This window comes from Canis aureus, chromosome 19 (assembly GCF_053574225.1).
Source record: "Canis aureus isolate CA01 chromosome 19, VMU_Caureus_v.1.0, whole genome shotgun sequence".
NCBI lineage: Eukaryota > Metazoa > Chordata > Mammalia > Carnivora > Canidae > Canis > Canis aureus.
Window position 1 is genome coordinate 56,176,949 of NC_135629.1, and position 18,601 is coordinate 56,195,549.

The 18,601-nt window shown below is 47.9% G+C and overlaps 2 long non-coding RNA genes across 4 annotated transcripts; one reads left to right on the forward strand and one right to left on the reverse strand.

Annotated features, from left to right (window-relative positions):
- Positions 1 to 505: 505 nt before the first annotated feature.
- LOC144289389 (uncharacterized) lies at positions 506 to 6,327 on the forward strand. Its single transcript, XR_013357281.1, has 2 exons — positions 506 to 2,625; positions 2,707 to 6,327. It is a non-coding gene; the product is annotated as an uncharacterized LOC144289389 (long non-coding RNA).
- An 8,529-nt stretch (positions 6,328 to 14,856) lies between these two features.
- LOC144290807 (uncharacterized) lies at positions 14,857 to 17,133 on the reverse strand. 3 transcript variants are annotated; one of them, XR_013358339.1, is made up of 4 exons: positions 17,023 to 17,133; positions 16,438 to 16,576; positions 16,198 to 16,275; positions 14,857 to 15,014 (listed from the first exon to the last, which is right to left on the reverse strand). It is a non-coding gene; the product is annotated as an uncharacterized LOC144290807 (long non-coding RNA). The 3 variants fall into 3 exon arrangements; XR_013358340.1 differs by having other exon boundaries at positions 16,845 to 17,045; XR_013358341.1 differs by having other exon boundaries at positions 16,736 to 17,045.
- Positions 17,134 to 18,601: the final 1,468 nt, after the last annotated feature.

Here is an 18,601-nt window from a genome sequence, read left to right on the forward strand (position 1 = left end):
AAGTCAGAAAATGCAGACAAGCAAAGTGAGAGACGAAAAACTGCGAAAAACCATTCTTTACCATATCCCCTAGCCTGAAACGTAACTCTTATCGATCTGCAAACATTTTTTTTAAGATTTTATTTTAGGTAATATCTACACCTAACCCGGGACTCAAACTCACAACCTTGAGATCAAGAGTTGCATACTCTGTGGCTGGAGCTACTCAGGTGCCCCAACCCAGAAGCATTTCTCTTCTCTTGCATCCTGTTCGGTGCACACGTCTGAATTTCCCTCATTCTTATTGCCATTGGTTGTTGAAAACAACACCAGAATTTTTTTTTTTTTAATTTTTATTTATTTATGATAGTCACAGAGAGAGAGAGAGGCAGAGACACAGGCAGAGGGAGAAGCAGGCTCCATGCACCGGGAGCCCGACGTGGGATTCGATCCCGGGTCTCCAGGATCGCGCCCTGGGCCAAAGGCAGGCGCCAAACCGCTGCACCACCCAGGAATCCCTACACCTAGAATTTAATAACAGCTCTTCAGGGGCAAAAAAAAAAACCCCAAAACCAAAACAAAACCATAAAACCAAAAAGCACCCCACACCACGCTAAACACACACATGGCTTTTTTTTTTTTTTAAGATTTTATTTTATTATTTATTCATGAGAGACCAGAGAGAGAGAGAGAGAGAGAGAGAGGCAGAGACTCCATGTAAGGAACCCGACATCGGACTCGATCCCAGGACTCCAGGATCACGCCTTGGGCCGAAGGCAGGCGCTAAACTGCTGAGCCACCCAGGGATCCCCCTACATATGGCTTTAAGTGAAATATAGCTCAGTTTTTTTTTTTTCCTGATTCCTGAAAAAGGAAAAGGGGTCATTTGGGGGATCAAGAAAATACAGGTGTTACATTACCTGCTTTTTTGCACGATGCATTACAGCTTGAAGATTTTACCATTCACGTTTTATGCAGACAGTCCTCCTGCTGGTGGACATTTATCAGGTGCCCGTTACATGCCAGGTGCCTCTCTGGACATCAGGGGTGTGAGTGAACAAGACAAACAAAAATCTAGGCCCTGGAAGAGCTGATATTCAAATAACATAGATCTTCCAGCAGTCTTTTATTTAATTCTTTCTTTCTTTTTTTAAATTACTTTTTTAATTTAAATTTATTTATTACTATTTTTTATTTAAATTTGATTTGCCAACACATAGTATAATACCCAGTGCTCCAGCAGGCTTTTTAGGATAGCGTTCCATAGTGTGGAAACGTGTTATGATTTATGTAGATAGGCCCCTGCCATCAAACCCCCTGCCAGCTACATACTTGTAGCCAAATATTTCTGTTTTCTTTAATTGTTTTTTTTAATTGGAGCAAAATATAACATAAAATTAACCTTTTGACCATTTCTGAGCGCACAGCTCAGGGCATGAAGCACACTCACCCTGCCCCTCGCCCATCCCCATCACCATCTCCAGAACCTTCCATCTCCCCATAGGGAGACCCCAGGAAGCATGGACCCCCGCCCCCTGCCCCACCCCTGGTTCCCACCACCTCCTCTCTGTCTCTGTGGACGGGCCTCCTCTGGGGACCTCCTGGGAGTGGGGTCCTGCAGGAGGCATCCTTCTGGGTCTGGGTCCCTCCCTGAACCCGTGTCCTCAGGGACCGTCCACGTGGGGGCAGGTGTTCAGGATGTCCTAACCCACTTTCTGTCCGTAGATATGCCTGTTCCAGACTCTTCATGTAAATGGAACCACACACCACGTGGCCTTTTGTGTCTGGTCCTCTCACTGAGCGTCCTGTGCTTGGGGTCCAGGCACGTCGCAGATTCTATCCTCCTAAGTCCCTGCAGTTCTGGATTTTCTGGCCTGCATCGGGAACGCATCCTAACTCGCCCACTCGAAGGGAAAATCAGAAGCGGGAGAAGGAAGGGCTGAAGTTTGAATGAGATTGAGGGTAACCAATAGGGCAAGATAGCAGTGACATTTGGTGGTGGGGGGAGGGACCCCGGGAGTGGGGGGAACTGACCTTGGACTCCTCTACCCTCCGGAGGAAAGTCGAAGAACAGAATGTGGGCACGGGAAAGGAGAGAGATTGGGGGAGCCCCAGGTCCCGGAGCTCCCCTAGCTGCGCTCCGCCCCAGAGCAGAGTAAGGACGTGCCCACAGCCACCTTAGATTTCACTGGCCCCGGCTCCCACCCGTGGACGAGGACCTTAGTCTCCCCGCCAGGCTGGGCTGGAGACCCCACGTCCTGGCTTCCAAGAGTCGTTACATCGCCAGGATTTTTTGACAATAGATGTCAAACGCAGTCAGTACTGAAAATTAAATTACAGGTACCTAAAACTTAACAAATCATGTAAAAACAAAGATGATAAATACTGAACACGCATCACCTCCTCGTTACTACATATTGCTCATTAGCCCCGCTCCCCGGGTGACTGGCGCCTCCTGCCTCTGCGTGGAAATGCTACGTGATGGTCTCTCCCCAGTTTCCTGCTCTGCGACTCCCCCCTGGGGAGCTGGAGATCATCGTGGTGGGAGGATCTACGGTCCGGAAATGGGCAGACGATAAAAATCAGCAAGGAACTCTTTCTCCCCAAGACCCCCTGACTTTGCTCTTTCTTTTCTCCCCTTGTCACGTGGATCCCTAACCTGCTACATAATTTATACATTTAAGACACCATTCTCGGGTTGCCGATCGCAACGTTGGCTTGGACTAGCAGCGATCTTTGTCTGTTGATGCTCAATGCTCTGTGTTTCTAGAACAGTGCCTGGCACACGTCGGGCGCTCCACACATTATGCTGAGTGGATAAAGGGATCGTTCCAGGAAGCGCGTCTTAACCATGGCACCACCCTGCCTAAGAATGACGGCTGATTCCGTGGTGCTGGCACGTTCCATCTCCTTCTCTTTCATTCTGATTTTTTTTATATTTTATTTATTCGTGAGAGACACACAGAGAGAGAGAGGCAGAGACACAGGAAGAAGGAGAAGCAGGCTCCCTGCGGGGAGCCCGATGTGGGACTCGATCCCAGGACCCCGGGATCACGCCCTGGGCCCAGGGCAGATGCTCAATCACGGAGCCACCCAGGTGCCCCTCTTTCATTCTGATTTTTGTGGGCCGCCCTCAGGCTTCCAGGGAGGCAGCCTCGGAAAACAGAGTAGGGGCTGTTATTTGGCGGCGACTGTGGCCCAGGCCAGGACATTGCCTCCTGGCCAACCCCCCACATTGGGAGAGCCTGTGGTCCCCCTCGCTGGCCCGAGCCTGGCCCGGTTGGTGCTCAAGCATACCTGGAGCCTTGGGCCAGCTGCGCTCGGCGGGGCCAGGTGTGCTCCTTAGCTGCCCACGCGGCAGCCACGCGGGGAACCCGGCCACCTGCACCGGCTGCGCGCTCTGGGTGCACCAAAGGGCCACAGAGGCCACGGGGACCACTAGGGGCGCGCCAAACCAGGCTGGGGGGCTTTCATCCTAGTGCTCCTTAAAATCTTATTAATTAGGAAATATTCTAAAGGTTCAGGAAAATCGTGAAAATAGATATAATAGATCTCAAATAGCAAAGCCAAAGGTTAGGCGGATTCATTCACTCTGTAAGTACTTCATGAGATTACCAGGGTGTTAGGCCCTGTTGTAGCAGCTGGGATGCAGATGGCAGAAAAAAAAAAAAAAAAGATAAAAACCTCTTAACTCCAGAATCTGGTGTAAGTGGGGGAGGCTGGTGCGAAATTATATAAATAACAATCTTCATTTGCTAGTACTGTGTTACTGGCTGAATGCCCCCCCGCCACCCCCGCCCCCCATTCAGATGCTGAAATCCCAACTTGGAAAGGCAATGGTATTAGGAGGCCCGGCCTCTGGGAGGGAGGGTGGAGCCCCGTGAATGGGATGAGCACCCTTCTGAGAGGGGCCCCAGAGGGCTCCCTGCCCCTTCCTCCAGGTGGAGGAGGGCACGGTGCGAAGTTGGGAAGTTGGCTGTCCATGAGCCAGGAAGGGGCCCTCGCCCAGTCATGCAGGCTTGGAAACTGTAAGAAATGGAGATGTGTTGTCTATAAGCTACCCAGCTCCTGGTATTTTGTTAGCCCAAATAGGCTAAGGCAGACTGCCCTAACAAAATACAAAATATCACAGACCAAGGGGAGGGGGGCGCTGAAGACAAACCTATTCTGGAGGCTGGAAGTCAAAGGTCAAGGAATCAGCAGGGGCGGTTTGTCCTGAGGCCTGTCTCTCCCTCCCTCTCCTCATCCCCCTCCTTTGCTAGGTTAATAGCTGGTGGTGGCACTTTTAAAACACGGCCCCCACATTCTCTGACCTTCTCCCACCAAGAGGTGGGGATTATATCCCAACCCCTTGAACGTCTGTGGACACGTGTCTGCTTGACCTATAGGGTAAAGGAGAAATAGTGCGGGGGTTTCTGAGGCTAGGGCATGGAAGGGCAGGAGCCTCCCCCGGCTCTCTTGACCGGCCCGCCCTGGGGAGGCCAGCCGCCAAGAAAGAAGTAAACATCCTGAGGATTGTCAGACTGGATGGGCCGCCAGCAAACACCTCCCCCCATCCCCCCCATCCCCCGTCCACCAGTCCACCATCCCAGCAGCGCCCAGCCTTCTGGCCATCTGCTCCTGGCTGTCCCCTGTAAGAATGAAGCCGTCTCGAACCTTCCAGCCCCATCATCCACTAGCTGCCACTACTCACATGTAATAGAAGAAGCCCCCCCAGCTGAGGCCTGCCCACATTCCTCACCTACAGAATCGGTGAGATAGACGAAAACGAGGATTATTTCAAGCCTGTGCGTTCTGGGGCAGTTGGTGATGCAGCAATAGTAAGTGGAACAGTGTTAAATGTAGCTTGTGGCTGGAATTTGCATGTCTATAATTACTCCCCGAATCGCACGGTTCCCCAAGAGTTTGTTTACTATGTCTGTCTCCTCCCGGGGGAAATGCCTGCCTCTGGGGAAATCTGCCATGGCTCAGTTCCTAAGAAACAGTCTCCACGTGTCCCTGAAGGGAGTAGACCCATCCGGGTTGCTGAGCACGGCCTTTTCTCCGTCTATGCCTCCGGCCACAGCTGCTGATCTTCCGGACCCCTACTGTGTGCAGGTCACATGCTGGAAGCTGGGGGACCCCGGTGTGCAAGCCCAGGCCCCTATCAAGAGCCCACAAGCTGGCAGAGGGCACTAACTCTAGTCCTGCTGTGTGCTTAGGGACACAGGAGCCCAGGGGGTGGCAGACTGTCCCTGGCTGGGGAGGGAAAGAGGAAGGTGGGAGATGCATCTTTCAGGGACACAGATTTTCCATGTAGAGTCATCGCAAAAAAGTCATCTTTTGGCTTAACAGGCTGCTCCAAGCTCAGGGACTTCTGTGGCCTGCCTCGTGTCCTCCTAAAATTCGTGTGTAGAAGCCCCAAGGCCCGGTGCGACCGCGTCTGGAGACCGTGTGCAGGCCATATCCTGCAGCCTTGGAAGTCACACGGTGTCGCTTCCAGCCTGCTCTCCTCGCTGGGAGGCAGCTGCTAAGTCTGGCCCGCATCGAGGGGAGGGAATCAGATGCCATCCTCTCAAGGGAAGGGAAATCCAATGGGGGAGGGATGTCCGAGAAAGTTTAAGGATGTTTTGAAAGCACACCCTCGAGCAGAGACCCAGAGGACGGACCACAAGGTAGACGCCGCCCAGTCAGCGCCTCCTCAAATCGCCCCACGCCTACAAGACCATATTTTTAGGGGAAATCTCCTACAAAGATGAGGGGTCACTCCCTGCTCTTTCAGATCCCCTAAATTAGTTATGCAATTGGTTCTTTTTGCAGCAACAGGTGAGGGATTCTGAGCTAAACACGTCAATGAAAAGGGCATTTCAACAAAGACCTCTTAGTTTTTCCCTCAAGATAAGACATGGGCGAGTGGTAGCTAGACACCGTTCACACAGCGCCTCCGTAGCTGTGGGTGAGGGGTCTTTTTTTATTGCAGGACCGTGAACTGTGAAGACACCCCTACACTCACACATACTTGGGGGTTGGAGAAAGAAGCAGGAGTGAGTTATCCGCCAGAGACACTTTAGTTACCGCTTCTCCGAGAGGAGATGCTGGACGTCAGCGGCATCTAATGATACATGTGTTTTCCCTTTCTTATCAAGGGCCTTAAGAAACGCCCCTCCGGGGGTGCCTGGGTGGCTCAGTTGGTGACGTGTCTGACTCTTGATTTCAGCTCAGCTCATGATCTCAGAGGCGTGAGATCAAGCCCTGTGTTGGGATCCCTGCTGGGTGTGGAGTCTGCTTAAGATTCTCTCTCTCCCTCTGCCTCTCCCCCTACTTGCATGAGCATGCTCTCGTGTGCTTTCTCCCTAAAAAAGTTAAAAATTAAGAAAAAAAAAATCCCAGGGGTCCTGGGATTGAGTCACACATCGGGTTCCCTGCAGGGAGCCTGCTTCTCCCTCTGCCTGTGTCTCTGCCTCTGTGTCTCTCATGAATAAATAAATAAAATCTTTTTTAAAATATTAAGAAATAGGGGATCCCTGGATGGCTCAGTGGTTTGGCGCCTGCCTTTGGCCCAGGGTGCGATTCTGGAGTCCTGGGATCGAGTCCCGCGTCAGGCTCCCAGCATGGAGCCTGCTTCTCCCTCCTCCTGTGTCTCTGCCTCTCTCTCTCTCTGTATCTATAATAAATACATAAATACATAAATAAATCTTTAAAAAAATATTAATAAATAATTGACCCTCCAGCCCTCCTCAAGTCTCTAGCAGAAATGTTATTGAGTAGCAGGAGTGCATGCTTCCTTATGATAACAAGTAAGAGAGAAACTTTTTTGTGTGTCTGTAACTTTTTTTTTTTATTTTTTATTTATTTATGATAGTCACGGGGAGAGAGAGAGAGAGAGGCAGAGACATAGGCAGAGGGAGAAGCAGGCTCCATCCACCAGGAGCCTGATGTGGGATTCGATCCCAGGTCTCCAGGATCGCGCCCTGGGCCAAAGGCAGGCGCCAAACCGCTGCGCCACCCAGGGATCCCTGTAACTTTTTAAATTGAAATAAATTACCCATTTTTTAAGAGATTTTATTTATTCATGAGAGACACACAGAGAGAGGCAGAGACATAGGCTGAGGGAGAAGCAGGCTCCCTGCAGGGAGCCCGATGTGGGACTCGGTCCCAGGACCCCGGGATCATGGGATCGTGCCCTGAGCCAAAGGCAGATGCTTAACCACTGAGTCACCCAGATGCCCCTAAGTTACCATGTTAAAGCAGATAATGAAACATTAAAACAACCATCTTGAAAGGTACCTGTTCAGTGGCGCTTAGAACATTCTCAATGTTGTGCAACCACCATCTCTGTCTAGATCCAAAATATTTCCATCAGCCCAAAAGGAAATCCCGTCCCCATCCCACTTCTCTGGATTTGGCCCTTCTGGAAGATTCATGTAAATGGAATCACCCACCTTGTGGCTTTTTGTGTCTGGCTTCCCTCCCTGACTATCATGCTTCTAAGGTTCCTCTACATTGTATCAGGTTGTTTCAGTGCTTCCTGGGTTTTTATGGCTGAATAATATTCCAGTTTAAGGATGGACCACTTTTGGTTTATCCATTCATCTGTTGACGGACATTTGGGTTGTTTCTACCTTCTGCCTATTATGACCAGTGCTGCAATGAAATTTAGTATATGAGTGTTTGAGTCCCTATTTTCAATTATTTTGGGTATAAACCTAGGTGCGGACTTGCTCGATCACATGCTAATTCTATGTTTAAATTTTAAGGAACCACCTGTTTTCCTGTATCTGTGATTTTAAAAGAAAAAAGTTTCATTTTTTATTTTTATTTTTTTAAAGATTTTATTTATTTATTCATGAGAGACACAAAGAGAGGCAGAGACACAGGCAGATTGAGAAGCAAGCTTCCCACAGGGAGCCTGATGAGGGACTTGATCCCAGGACCCCGGGACCATGACCTGAGCCGAAGGCAAATGCTCAACCGCTGAACTCCCCAGGTGCCCCAACAATAGCTTTATTGAGGTAAACTTGGTATTATATTGGTATATAATAAACTATGCATGTGTAAACTGCACAATCATGTCATCCATGAAAAAAGACTTTTTTTTTTTTCACTTCCTTCCAAAGTAGATGGCTTTGTTTCCTTTTCTCAGTGCCCTGGCTACAGCCTCCAACACACTGGACAGGAACGATGGGAGTAGGGACACCTGGGTGGCTCAGCAGTTAAGCATCTGCCTTTGGCTCAGGTCAAAAAAAAAAGAATGATGGGAGTAGACAGGCCGGCTTTATTCCCAGTCTCGGGGGAAAGCAGCCAATCTTGTGCCATGACGTATGCTGCTCACCGTGGGTTTTCGTAAGTGTCTTCTGTTGGGTCAAGAAAATTCCCCTCTATTACTCTTATCCTGAGACTGTAAAAAAAAAAAAAAAAATTAAGAATAGATGCTAGATTTTGTCAAATGCTCTTTCTGCATTTCTTGAGATGATCATGTGGTTTTCTTTGGATTCTTATTATAGCAAATGACATGGATTGATTTACAAATGTTAAACCAACCTTCCATTGTTTATAAATTCTTATTTTGGGGAAGCCCGGGTGGCTCAGCAGTTGAGCATCTACCTTTGGCTCAGGTCGTGACCCCGGGGTCCTGGGATCGAGTCCTGCATTGGCTCCCTGGAAGGAGTCTGCTTCTCCCTCTGTCTATATCTCTGCCTCTCTCTGTCTCTCATGAATAAATAAAAAAATTCTTATTTTGATATAATTTTAAGATTATAGAAAAGTTGCAAGAAGAGCCAAAGTGTTTTTGCATATCCTTTACCTGGATTCCTCAATTGTTGACACTTTGTCACTTTTGCTTTATTTCTCTGTCTCTCTAATAGTATACATCTGTACTATTGTGTAGTTTAATTATATAATTATCTACATATATAAATATGATACATGAATATATAATATGATACATATTTATATTATAATTTATAACAAAATGTAGGTGTTATAAATAATACATTACATAACTGTATAAAATATATAAAATAATGCATAGCGTATAAAGTGTATTATAAATAAATGTGAGGGACGCCTGGACGGCTCAGTGGTTGAGCATCTGCCTTGGCTCAGGTTCTGATCCCGGGGTCCTGGGATTGAGTCCTGCATTAGGCTCCTTGCAGGAGGCCTGCTTCTCCCTCTGCCTGTGTCTCTGCCTCTCTCTCTCTGTCTCTCGTGAATAATTAAATAAAATCTTTTTTAAAAAGATTTAAAAGATTTATGTGGCAAAATAAAACATAATGCATTCATACACATACATATATACACACTATATGTATATATATACTTAAATATACCTATTTGAGTCAGTAGGTTGGGGTCTTGACCACCTTTACTCTTAAGTACTCTGGTGGACATTTCCTAAGAACAAGAACATTCTCTTACAGAACCATAGTTCAATGATCAAAATTGGGAAATTTGACACTGCTGAGCCTTATCATGGGCTTCGCTGTGCAGATTCAAATACTTTCCGTCATTTCAGTAGCTTCCTCCATGGTTTCTCTCCCTGGAAGCAGGAACATTCATGAGGCCTCTGCTTTCTTTCCTCAATGACTGGCTTTATTGCTGAGTCTGAACCAGGTGGGCTACAACTGTTTCCTGCTGTCTATTAAATCTCTCCTCTGCCCTGAGGAGCATATTCTGTGACCTGTCTGGTCACTGTCAGTTAAAAGGTCTCGCCCTGTCCCGGCCTGTTAACAATTTCCATCTCAGAGCTTTCTCCATGGCTGGCTAGACATGTCTCCTTGGCTGGCTAGACATGTGACTGGGAATGGCATCAAGGCCCCTGCGTTGCCCTCTCTGTCGCCTGCCCCTCCTGCCTCACTTTGCACCTGGGCCTGGCATGTGCTGCTTCTGTCCATCCCTCCCTTGCCAGGCTAGAGCAGGAGCTCTGAGTGTCCCAGCAGGTGTGAGTGCTGCCCACCCACACAGCTGCCCTCTCTGCTCTGGATTGGGCACAGGCTGGGCTCCTAGGATCCAGAAAGGCAGGAATGGAAGGGAACAGATTCCAGAGCCAGATGTGGGTCAGGGGAGGAAACTCAGCCATCTCCTTGTGATGCTGCCTGCCTGTTGTCATGGAAACCTAAGCCGCTCTCTTTTGAAGGACCCATTAAGGTACGGGATGTAATCAACTCTCTCCCTGGTGGACCCCCGCCCTCCCTGGTGGGAGGCAACCACCCTCTGGGCCAAGAGGAAAAGCAGGCTTCTGAGTCCTGCCCTCACCATCCCTCCCCAGCTCTGGCTGCAGATGACTCTTGGTGTGACCACAAGTCGGCTTCTGTTTGCATCTCAACATCCCCTCTATGGGAAAGACAGAGGGACATGCCACAGTGGCCACACTGTCTCCAAGTACCGGACTATGAAAGGGGCGTAAGGTAATGGCTCAACATGCAGACCCTGGCTACAAACTGCGCACATTCAAATCCGGGCTTTGCCACCCACTGGCTGTGCAGCCATCAGGAACTCATTCCTCGCTGGCCTTAGGTTTCCTCTCCTAAAAGATGGATTATGATAATTGTATTTACTTCATAGGAGGTATTGCACCTAAAGTTGTTAAAACAGTGTCTGGATAAAGGAAATGTAGTATATTTTTGCAGTGGAATATTATTTGGCCATAAAAAAGGATAGAAGCACTAACTTTTGGCACAATACAGATGAATAAGGAAACATTGTGCTCAGTGAGAGAAGCCAAGCACAACAGACTACAGAGCATATTTATGCTATTTATATGAAATATTCAGAATAGGGGATCCCTGGGTGGCTCAGTGGTTTAGTGCCTGCCTTTGGCCCAGGGCCTGACCCTGGAGTCCCAGGATCGAGTCCCACATCGGGCTCCCTGCATGGAGCCTGCTTCTCCCTCTGCCTGTGTCTCTGCCTGTGTCTCTGCCTCTTGCTCTCTCTCTGTCTCTCATGAATAAATAAATAAAATATTTTTTAAAAAAGAAATATTCAGAATAGGCAAATTTATAGAGACAAAACAGATTAGTGGTTGTCAGGAGATGAGGGGAAGGAGCATGGGAAGTGATTGCTTAATGGGATGATGTTCCTTTTGAGGTGATAGAATGTTCTGGAAATAGGTAGTGGTGATGGTTTCAGAACATTGTGAATGTACTGCATGTCACTGAATTGTCACTTTAAAATGGTTAAAATGCAAGTTTTATGTTATGTGCATTTGTTTTACAAGATTTATTTTGATGGTCCGATGCAACACAGTGACACTTGGGGAGATGAAAAGTAGAACACTTTGCTACTTGGAGTTCCATATAAGAGAAGGATACAGGGCATGCACTGAGGGGGCAGGTGGACAGGAAGCTGGAACTATAGGGGCAGCTTATGTGTAGAAAACTGCATGGGGTTAGTTAAGTTTCCAAGACTTCTTGGGATTGGCTAATTTCAATGATTTCCTGGGCTCCTGGACAATGGGCTGTCCCTAGTTACCTGGTTCCCAACCCTGGGGCAATCAGAGCAGGTGCTCAGTGTCCCATGAATATGAGAGCTGATAGGGAAGTGGTCCAGGTGTGGATTTCATCAGCTGCTCAAGAGGAACTGATGGGCCTCTGGCCTGGGGCTCAGAAATGGGTCCCTCTCGCTTACCTCTCCTTCTTCCTTTTCCATCTATCAATCCACTATTTATCCATGTTTATACTTTTCTTCCTATCTACCCACCGAATTAACCTGTTGTTGTTGTTGCCATTGTCTTCATTGTAATTTATTGAGCACTTACTACATACCAGGCATGGTGCCATGCATTAACACACTCAACTCCTTGATCCAACAGCCTGAAGACAGGAGCCATAATCATCACCACTTTTACAGATAGGGCAGCTGAGTGGGAGCGGGAAGGTCTTGCCCAATGTCCTTGCTCGACATTCTTCCTCCCTCCCCCACTGATCCATGAAAAGGTCTCTAATCCCATCACAGGACTAGAAATTTTTTTTTTTGTACCATCTTTGCCAGGTGCTCTCCAAAACTTATTATAATGCCAAGAAGTGGCCATGTGCCAAAAGTTGGCTTATTTTAATTTTTAACCCACAGGGTGCTTCAAAGGCAGGGTCTCCTATGCTTCCCAAGAGTCTCTGAGGCATTTCATACCTGCACTCAATTCTCCAACTATTTTTTGGAGGTAATCTCTATGCCTAACGTGGGGGCTCAAGCTCATGACTCCGAGATCAAGAATTGCATGCTCTATCAACTGAGCCTGCCAGGCACCCCTGGCCCAATGTTCTGATTTCTGCCAATATAGATTAGTTTTGCCCATTATTCAGTATCATTTAAATGGAAATGTGTTCAAACTTCTTTTGTTCAGCATGACTTTTCTAGTCTTCTATGCTTCTGTTTGTATCATTGGTTTATTCCCCCCCACCCCCGCACCATGAGTAGCCCATGGGGTGGACATACCATTGTTTATCCACTCACCAGTTAGTTATTACGAATAAAGCTATTGAGGGTGTTTCTGTAAAATGCATTCTGTGGATATACATATTCATTTCTCTTCTATGTAAATGTAGGCATGGAATTGCTGAACCAAACGGGAAAAATCTATTTCCATTTTATCTAAGCACTGTTATTTTGAGTCTATCTGAGTAACGGTAGTACACCCCTGTATATCAGCTTTCTCTGCTTCTTTGCCTCATTCTCTGGTCCCTTGATTCTTACTCTCTAGAACCGCCTTCCTAATAAACCATACTGTCTCAGGCACTATTTCCATGGGTTCTCAAATGAAGATAAGTAGACACTGATAAAATATAATACAGCTCAATGAGCTGTACCTTGAGTTCATGCATCCACAAGCAACTCTGTGGGTGCTGGTTCATGTTTATAGGTGCATATGGCCTCCATACTTCTCTGTCTGGTGAAGATAATGGGGCTCAGACAACAGCGTTTATATTTCAACAGAATACTTGTTGGGTATTAGCATTTAGCTGGCATGAGGGTACCCCCTCCTTCTGAAGACTAAACTACTGAGATTAACTGAGGTGTCTCCCCAGAGTCTTCGGGGTGATATCAAAGGTTAGTGGGGTCTTTTTAAAAATATATTTATTTGAGGGGATCTCTGGGTGGCTCGCAGTTTAGCGCCTGCCTTTGGCCCAGGGCACGATCCTGGGGTCCCGGGATCGGGTCCCACGTCAGGCTCCTGGCATGGAGCCTGCTTCTCCCTCCTCCTGTGTCTCTGTCTCTGTCTCTGTCTCTCTCTATGTCTATCATAAAAAAATAAATAAATCTATAAAAAATTATTTATTTGAGAGAGAGAGAGAGAGAACACAAGCAGAGGAAGAGAATCTCAAGCAGACTCCCCACTGAGCAGGGAGCCTGATGTGGAGCTCGATCTAACAACCTTAAGATCATGATCTGAGCTGAAATCCAGAGTAGGCTTTGGAGAGTAGGTCAAAATCCAGAGGTGAAATCCAGAGTAGACCTGACAGAGCCAGCCAGGTGTTCCTGGTGGGGTCTCTTTTTAATCAAAGGAAAAATTCCCTGAGAATCAGGGGAGAAACTGATCAAAATGCAGATTTCTGGATCTCTTTCACCTCTGCTGATTGAAATTGGGAGAGTCTTAGGAATCTGCATTCTCTGTGAGCTTCCCAGGGGAATCATTAATCATCCTCATATTAAAGTTGGAGAACCCAAGTAAGAGGTGGTCTTGGGTGGGCTAGCTGTTTGGTGTACCTGGCAGGAAAATGACAGGCAATTATTCTCAGCAGGGAAGCACCAGATCATGCAGGCTGTGTGAGGATATTTGGATTTTATCCTGCAGGCAATGGGAGTCTTGGAAGGGTTGAAAGCAAAACTGGGACTTGATCAGATTTGTGTTCTAGAAGACTCCTTAATGTATGTGGAAAGAGAGTTGGCTGTGTGTGTTTTGGGGGAGGAAGGAAGAGAGCACAAGGTAACTAGACAGTACTGGAGGCAGGGAGCTGGACAAGAGGGTGGATTTAACCAGGATGATTTATCCTGAGGGAATTTGGGGAGGATTGGTGAATAGGAGAAAGGAAGGTGGATCTCTATATCTCTGGAATGTAGAGAGGCTGCCACGCTGATGCAAAGACTGATGGAGGGGCATACTGCTGGTTGGGTGCATTGGGTGTTTTGAATTATTAATTTTTTAAAGATTTTTATTTATTTAATCATGAAAGACACACACAGAGAGAGGCACAGGCACAGGCAGAGGGAGAAACAGGCTCCATGCAGGGAGCCCGACGTGGGACTCCATCCTGGGCCTCCAGGATCACACCCTGGGCTGAAGGCGGCGCTAAACTGCTGAGCCACCCGGGCTGCCTTGGAATTATTAATTTGGAGTAAGTGTGAGACACTCAGGGGAAGACATTCACAGAACTACCAGGGCAGAATTTTCTCTTTCATTGGGGTCCCTAATTTGGAGGAGGGCAGTATCCGGGTGTCTTTTCCTATCCAAAAGCTCTCCCATTCCCAGAGGGTGATTCTAAATATACCAGAAAATCTCTCACAATTAGCCTTAACCCAGACATTGAACCCCCTCTCCCCACCCCATTCATGAAGCGCCTCTGGCATTTAGGTGTCTTGTAATCGTATTTTCTCTGCTTGTTAATGGACCCACTGAGGCAGTACTCCTGGGAGAGAGAAAGATTTCATTTGTCTGAGGCTGAAGAGGGAGACAGGGGTTGCCGGAGCTAATGAGGAATCAATGCCTTGTAATTGCTAATTAAATGAGCCTGGCTCTCTCCTGGGGCTATTAGTTGGCTGGCTGGCCCTTGAGTGTCCACAAATTTAATTATACTCCCCAATAAACACCTGCAGCAACCATCACCCTATGGTATCTCTGTGGGGGAGACCAAGGAAAAGCAGGATCTTTAGACGTGTGCTGAAGCCATCAATTCACTTATTGATGTATTGGTTTAGTCTTTGATGCCTTTATTGATTCAACAAATGTTTATTGAGCACCTGCTGTGTGCCAGGTCCTGAACTGGGTGCTGGGGACAGAGCAGTGAAAATACAAACATAATCACTGCCTTCATAGAGTTCACAGTGTAATGGGGACACAGAGGATCCTGCAGACAGATAACACAAAAAATAATTGCAATGCTGGAGAGAAGATATCCCAGGTCTGTAAGAATGTATAATATAGGCTTGATCTGGGGAGGTGTGTGAGGCAACAAGGAAAACTTCCCTCGGTGACAAGAAACTTGGATAAGCCGTGGGTTGCTGTGGGGGGCAGAGCTTTCCAAGCTGAGGGACTTAGGCAAAGGCGCTGAGGGTACAATGAGCTTGTGGTGGTGTCTGTGACTTGATTAGGTATCACAGGGAATTGGGGGTGAGTCTTGTTGAGGCCACTACTCACCTACCAGGCACAAATTTACCCTTGTCTTATAACTGGCCCATGGAACAGATGGCAGGATGAGGGAGAGAAAATACCATTCCTGGGAAATGTTATTGAGAAGTCTCCACAAAGAATTCCAGCCTAGGGAGCGCTTCAAATACTATTCCTTCATTGATTTCCCCAGTAAAGTGTAGTAAGATAGTCATGGACCCTAGGTTCAGAGTCAGATACTTTGTATTTCCTGGTCTGGGGGGCGGGGTGGTGTACGGTGACATGGCCGATACCATATATGGCACATTGCTGTATATTTCTGGGGTGCATGCCCCTGTTTTATTCCCTCCCTTATCCTTGTCCTGTGGAATTAGCCAGCCCTCCCCCTGGATGTAAGTGATTCTTCTCTGATCCCTTGTCTCCCACACTTGCTTGTCCATCTCAGGCAGAGGCCGACGGGAGTCCACGCTATGAGGAAGCTGTGACTTGTTGTCATAGTACATCAGAACAACAAAATCACTAGTCTTCCACACAGCACTAGACCACAACCACTCCAGTCTTCTTCGCCACCCTCTACCCGACATCCGAGATCCCCCCACCCAGCTCTTACCCCTCACCTGAGCCAAGCCATAACATCTGGGCTTCCTGCTTCTCCACTACCTCCTCTTTTCCATTCCCGGTCCTCCTGGAGAGAGGGTCTGATCCCTAAGGGCCCAACTTCCCCCCCAGCATGTCAGAAACATGGGATTTGGAGTTGGACAGATGTGGGGTTGACTTGCAGCTTCTATTCACCCTTGGGCTAATTATATCCCTGCCACTCTCTGAGTCTCAGTTTCCTCAAGTGTCACCTGGGCGTAATACCCATGTCCTAGGGTTAAAGATAGCATGTGGTGTGTATAAAACGTTGGCACAACGCTTCTTACAGAAGTCTGGAAAGAGCACGGCAACGTCATCTTGGCAGGCGCGCGTTCCCCCACAGTCCTACAGACTGGCCATCTCACCTGTTGGGAATGATAGATTTATGTGTGCGGTTTCATGTCACCTGCTCATCTAGAAAACAATTCGTTGGAATATCCATTAAACAAGGGGCAAGTCTCCAGAAGTGTCAGACGACTCAGACCACCCTCTGTTCCCCCGTCAGGGTGCCAGGCCTCCCCGGTTACCAGGGGGGAGCTGTCCGCTCCCTGGTGCTGAAACGAAGCCGGCCGGGAACCCCGCGGGAAGCTGTCCGGAGCCGTGGTGCTGAAGCAGATCGCGGTCCCCTCCCTGGACCCCCGAGAGGCGCTGTCCGGAGTCTCGGTGCTGAAATAAATAGCAATTTCCTTCCGCGGAGGTCGGAGAACTGTCCTCAGCATCGGTGCTGAAGAAAACTTGACTTGCTTCCCTCTCCTCCCTCGGCTCACCCCACTCCCCTCTGTTCTCTGTTGCTCTGAACTCTCCCCCTCCCCCAGATTTCTTTACCTTTCGATTCTCTTCCCGGGGCGCTTCAGAATGGCTGTAGGGGAGCCATGGAGAGGTCGCAACCAGGACTCATACCTGCTCCCCACCTCGTGGCTGTCTCCGGACTTACCTCCCAGGTAGTCAGCCCGGTCAGTCTCTGCTTTCCAGACCGTCGACTTTACCGTCTTTGTCACTTTCTTGGAAGATGTCCATGAGCTGATCTGCAAACCAGCCCCATCCCCCGGGTCCCTGGTCCCTCAGACCGCCCCTCCCCCACGGGGCAGTGGCCTTTCCTCCGTATGCCTCACCTGCTTCCAATCTTGTGGGCAAATGCAGGTGACCAGTGTCTGCCGAGGCAGGGACGTGTACTTTTATGGGCTTTGGGGAAGGCGGGGCCCCGGGAACCCGAGGAGGGGCTTCACAAGACGGCCAATGGGACTCCGCCTGGAATGCATCTCCAAAGATTACCTCATAGGCTGTGGTCTCGGCTTCAGAATAAAAGTCTGGCATCTGCCCAAAAACTGGGTTGGGGGTTTTCCGGAGTGGGGAGGAGAACTCACTGTGGGTCTCCCCATTCAGCCCAAACCCCTCCTGGGTCTCCCACATCAAGCTCTGCCCAGAAGCCCTGGCTGGTACCTGCTTCTTCCCGTCTCCACCTTGTGCTATTGCTGGATCAGGAGAGAGAAAACTAGTAAACTGAGTTGGGGAAAAAGCAGAATATTTAAGTTCAGTTGCAGATAGGGAAACTGAGGTCTGAGGGAGTGGAGGGCTCAGAGGAGCCTGAGGGAGAGGTGAGTCTCAAGATTAGATCTTTTGATTCTTCAGCTCAAAACCCACTTCGTAACTTAGTTTATTGTTTTGTTTTACTGAGCAGGCTCTGAGTCTTAAAACATACAACCTTGAGTTCAAATCCTTATATTTCTCCTTCCTGCTATGGGGCTTTGGACTTTGGGAACCTCTCTGTGCTTCAATTTCCTCACCTATGAAGTAGTGATAGTGGTGGCACCTTCTCAGAGCATTGCGATGAGGAATTAAATGATATGGTATGGACAGATGTTAGAAATAAATAATGTGGGCCAGGACTAGGATAAGGAAGGTAACTGCTACAGGTTCAAAATTTAAGAAGGTACCCCAAAACACTCAGTAATCAAGACAAATCATATTTCAATGTAATGTCTTAAGGAATCAAAATTGATGTAAAACATCTGCAATGAATAAACTTTCAACATTTTAAAGAAAGATAGGATTCGTATTACTGATTTTTCCCTTTGTCTCAGGCTCTGTAGTGCAGCTTGGCATGGCACTAGAAATAATGACCAGACATGGTAAGTTTTCCAATAATGAAGCTATTATTATTTTCTGAGACATTCCACCCCTTTACTTAATCAACTAGCTTTTGCTGTATTAGACATGGGGTGGGTGACACATACCTGAATTCAACAATAAAGCTTGTCACTAGGGAGAGTGAAGACATGAAAGTATATATTCAGATATGGTATTGTGGCAATAGAGGGATTTGTGTCCTAGCTTGTGTTCTCCCCAGTATGGAAATCCCCTAAAGGGGCTGTTCATTTTGTGGAATTTGAACTCACGAATGAGATGTCTGAATATCACCCATGGAACCGGGGGCATCAGATGAGACACCTAGCATTGTCAACAAATATGCTCAATCCAAGGGTTAATTCCATTGATGCACTGGGAAAAACTTCAGTCAAACCCATGGGGAGTGGGTGCAGAAGCTATATGGATTTCTGACACATAATAGTACACAACAAGTCCACTGTCAAGTGTGTCATTCTAGTGAGCTCATCTGAAACACTCTAACTCCTACATTCTGCTTCCCACTCAGAGGCCAGTTATGGCTTCACAGTTCCAAAGGAGGAACGG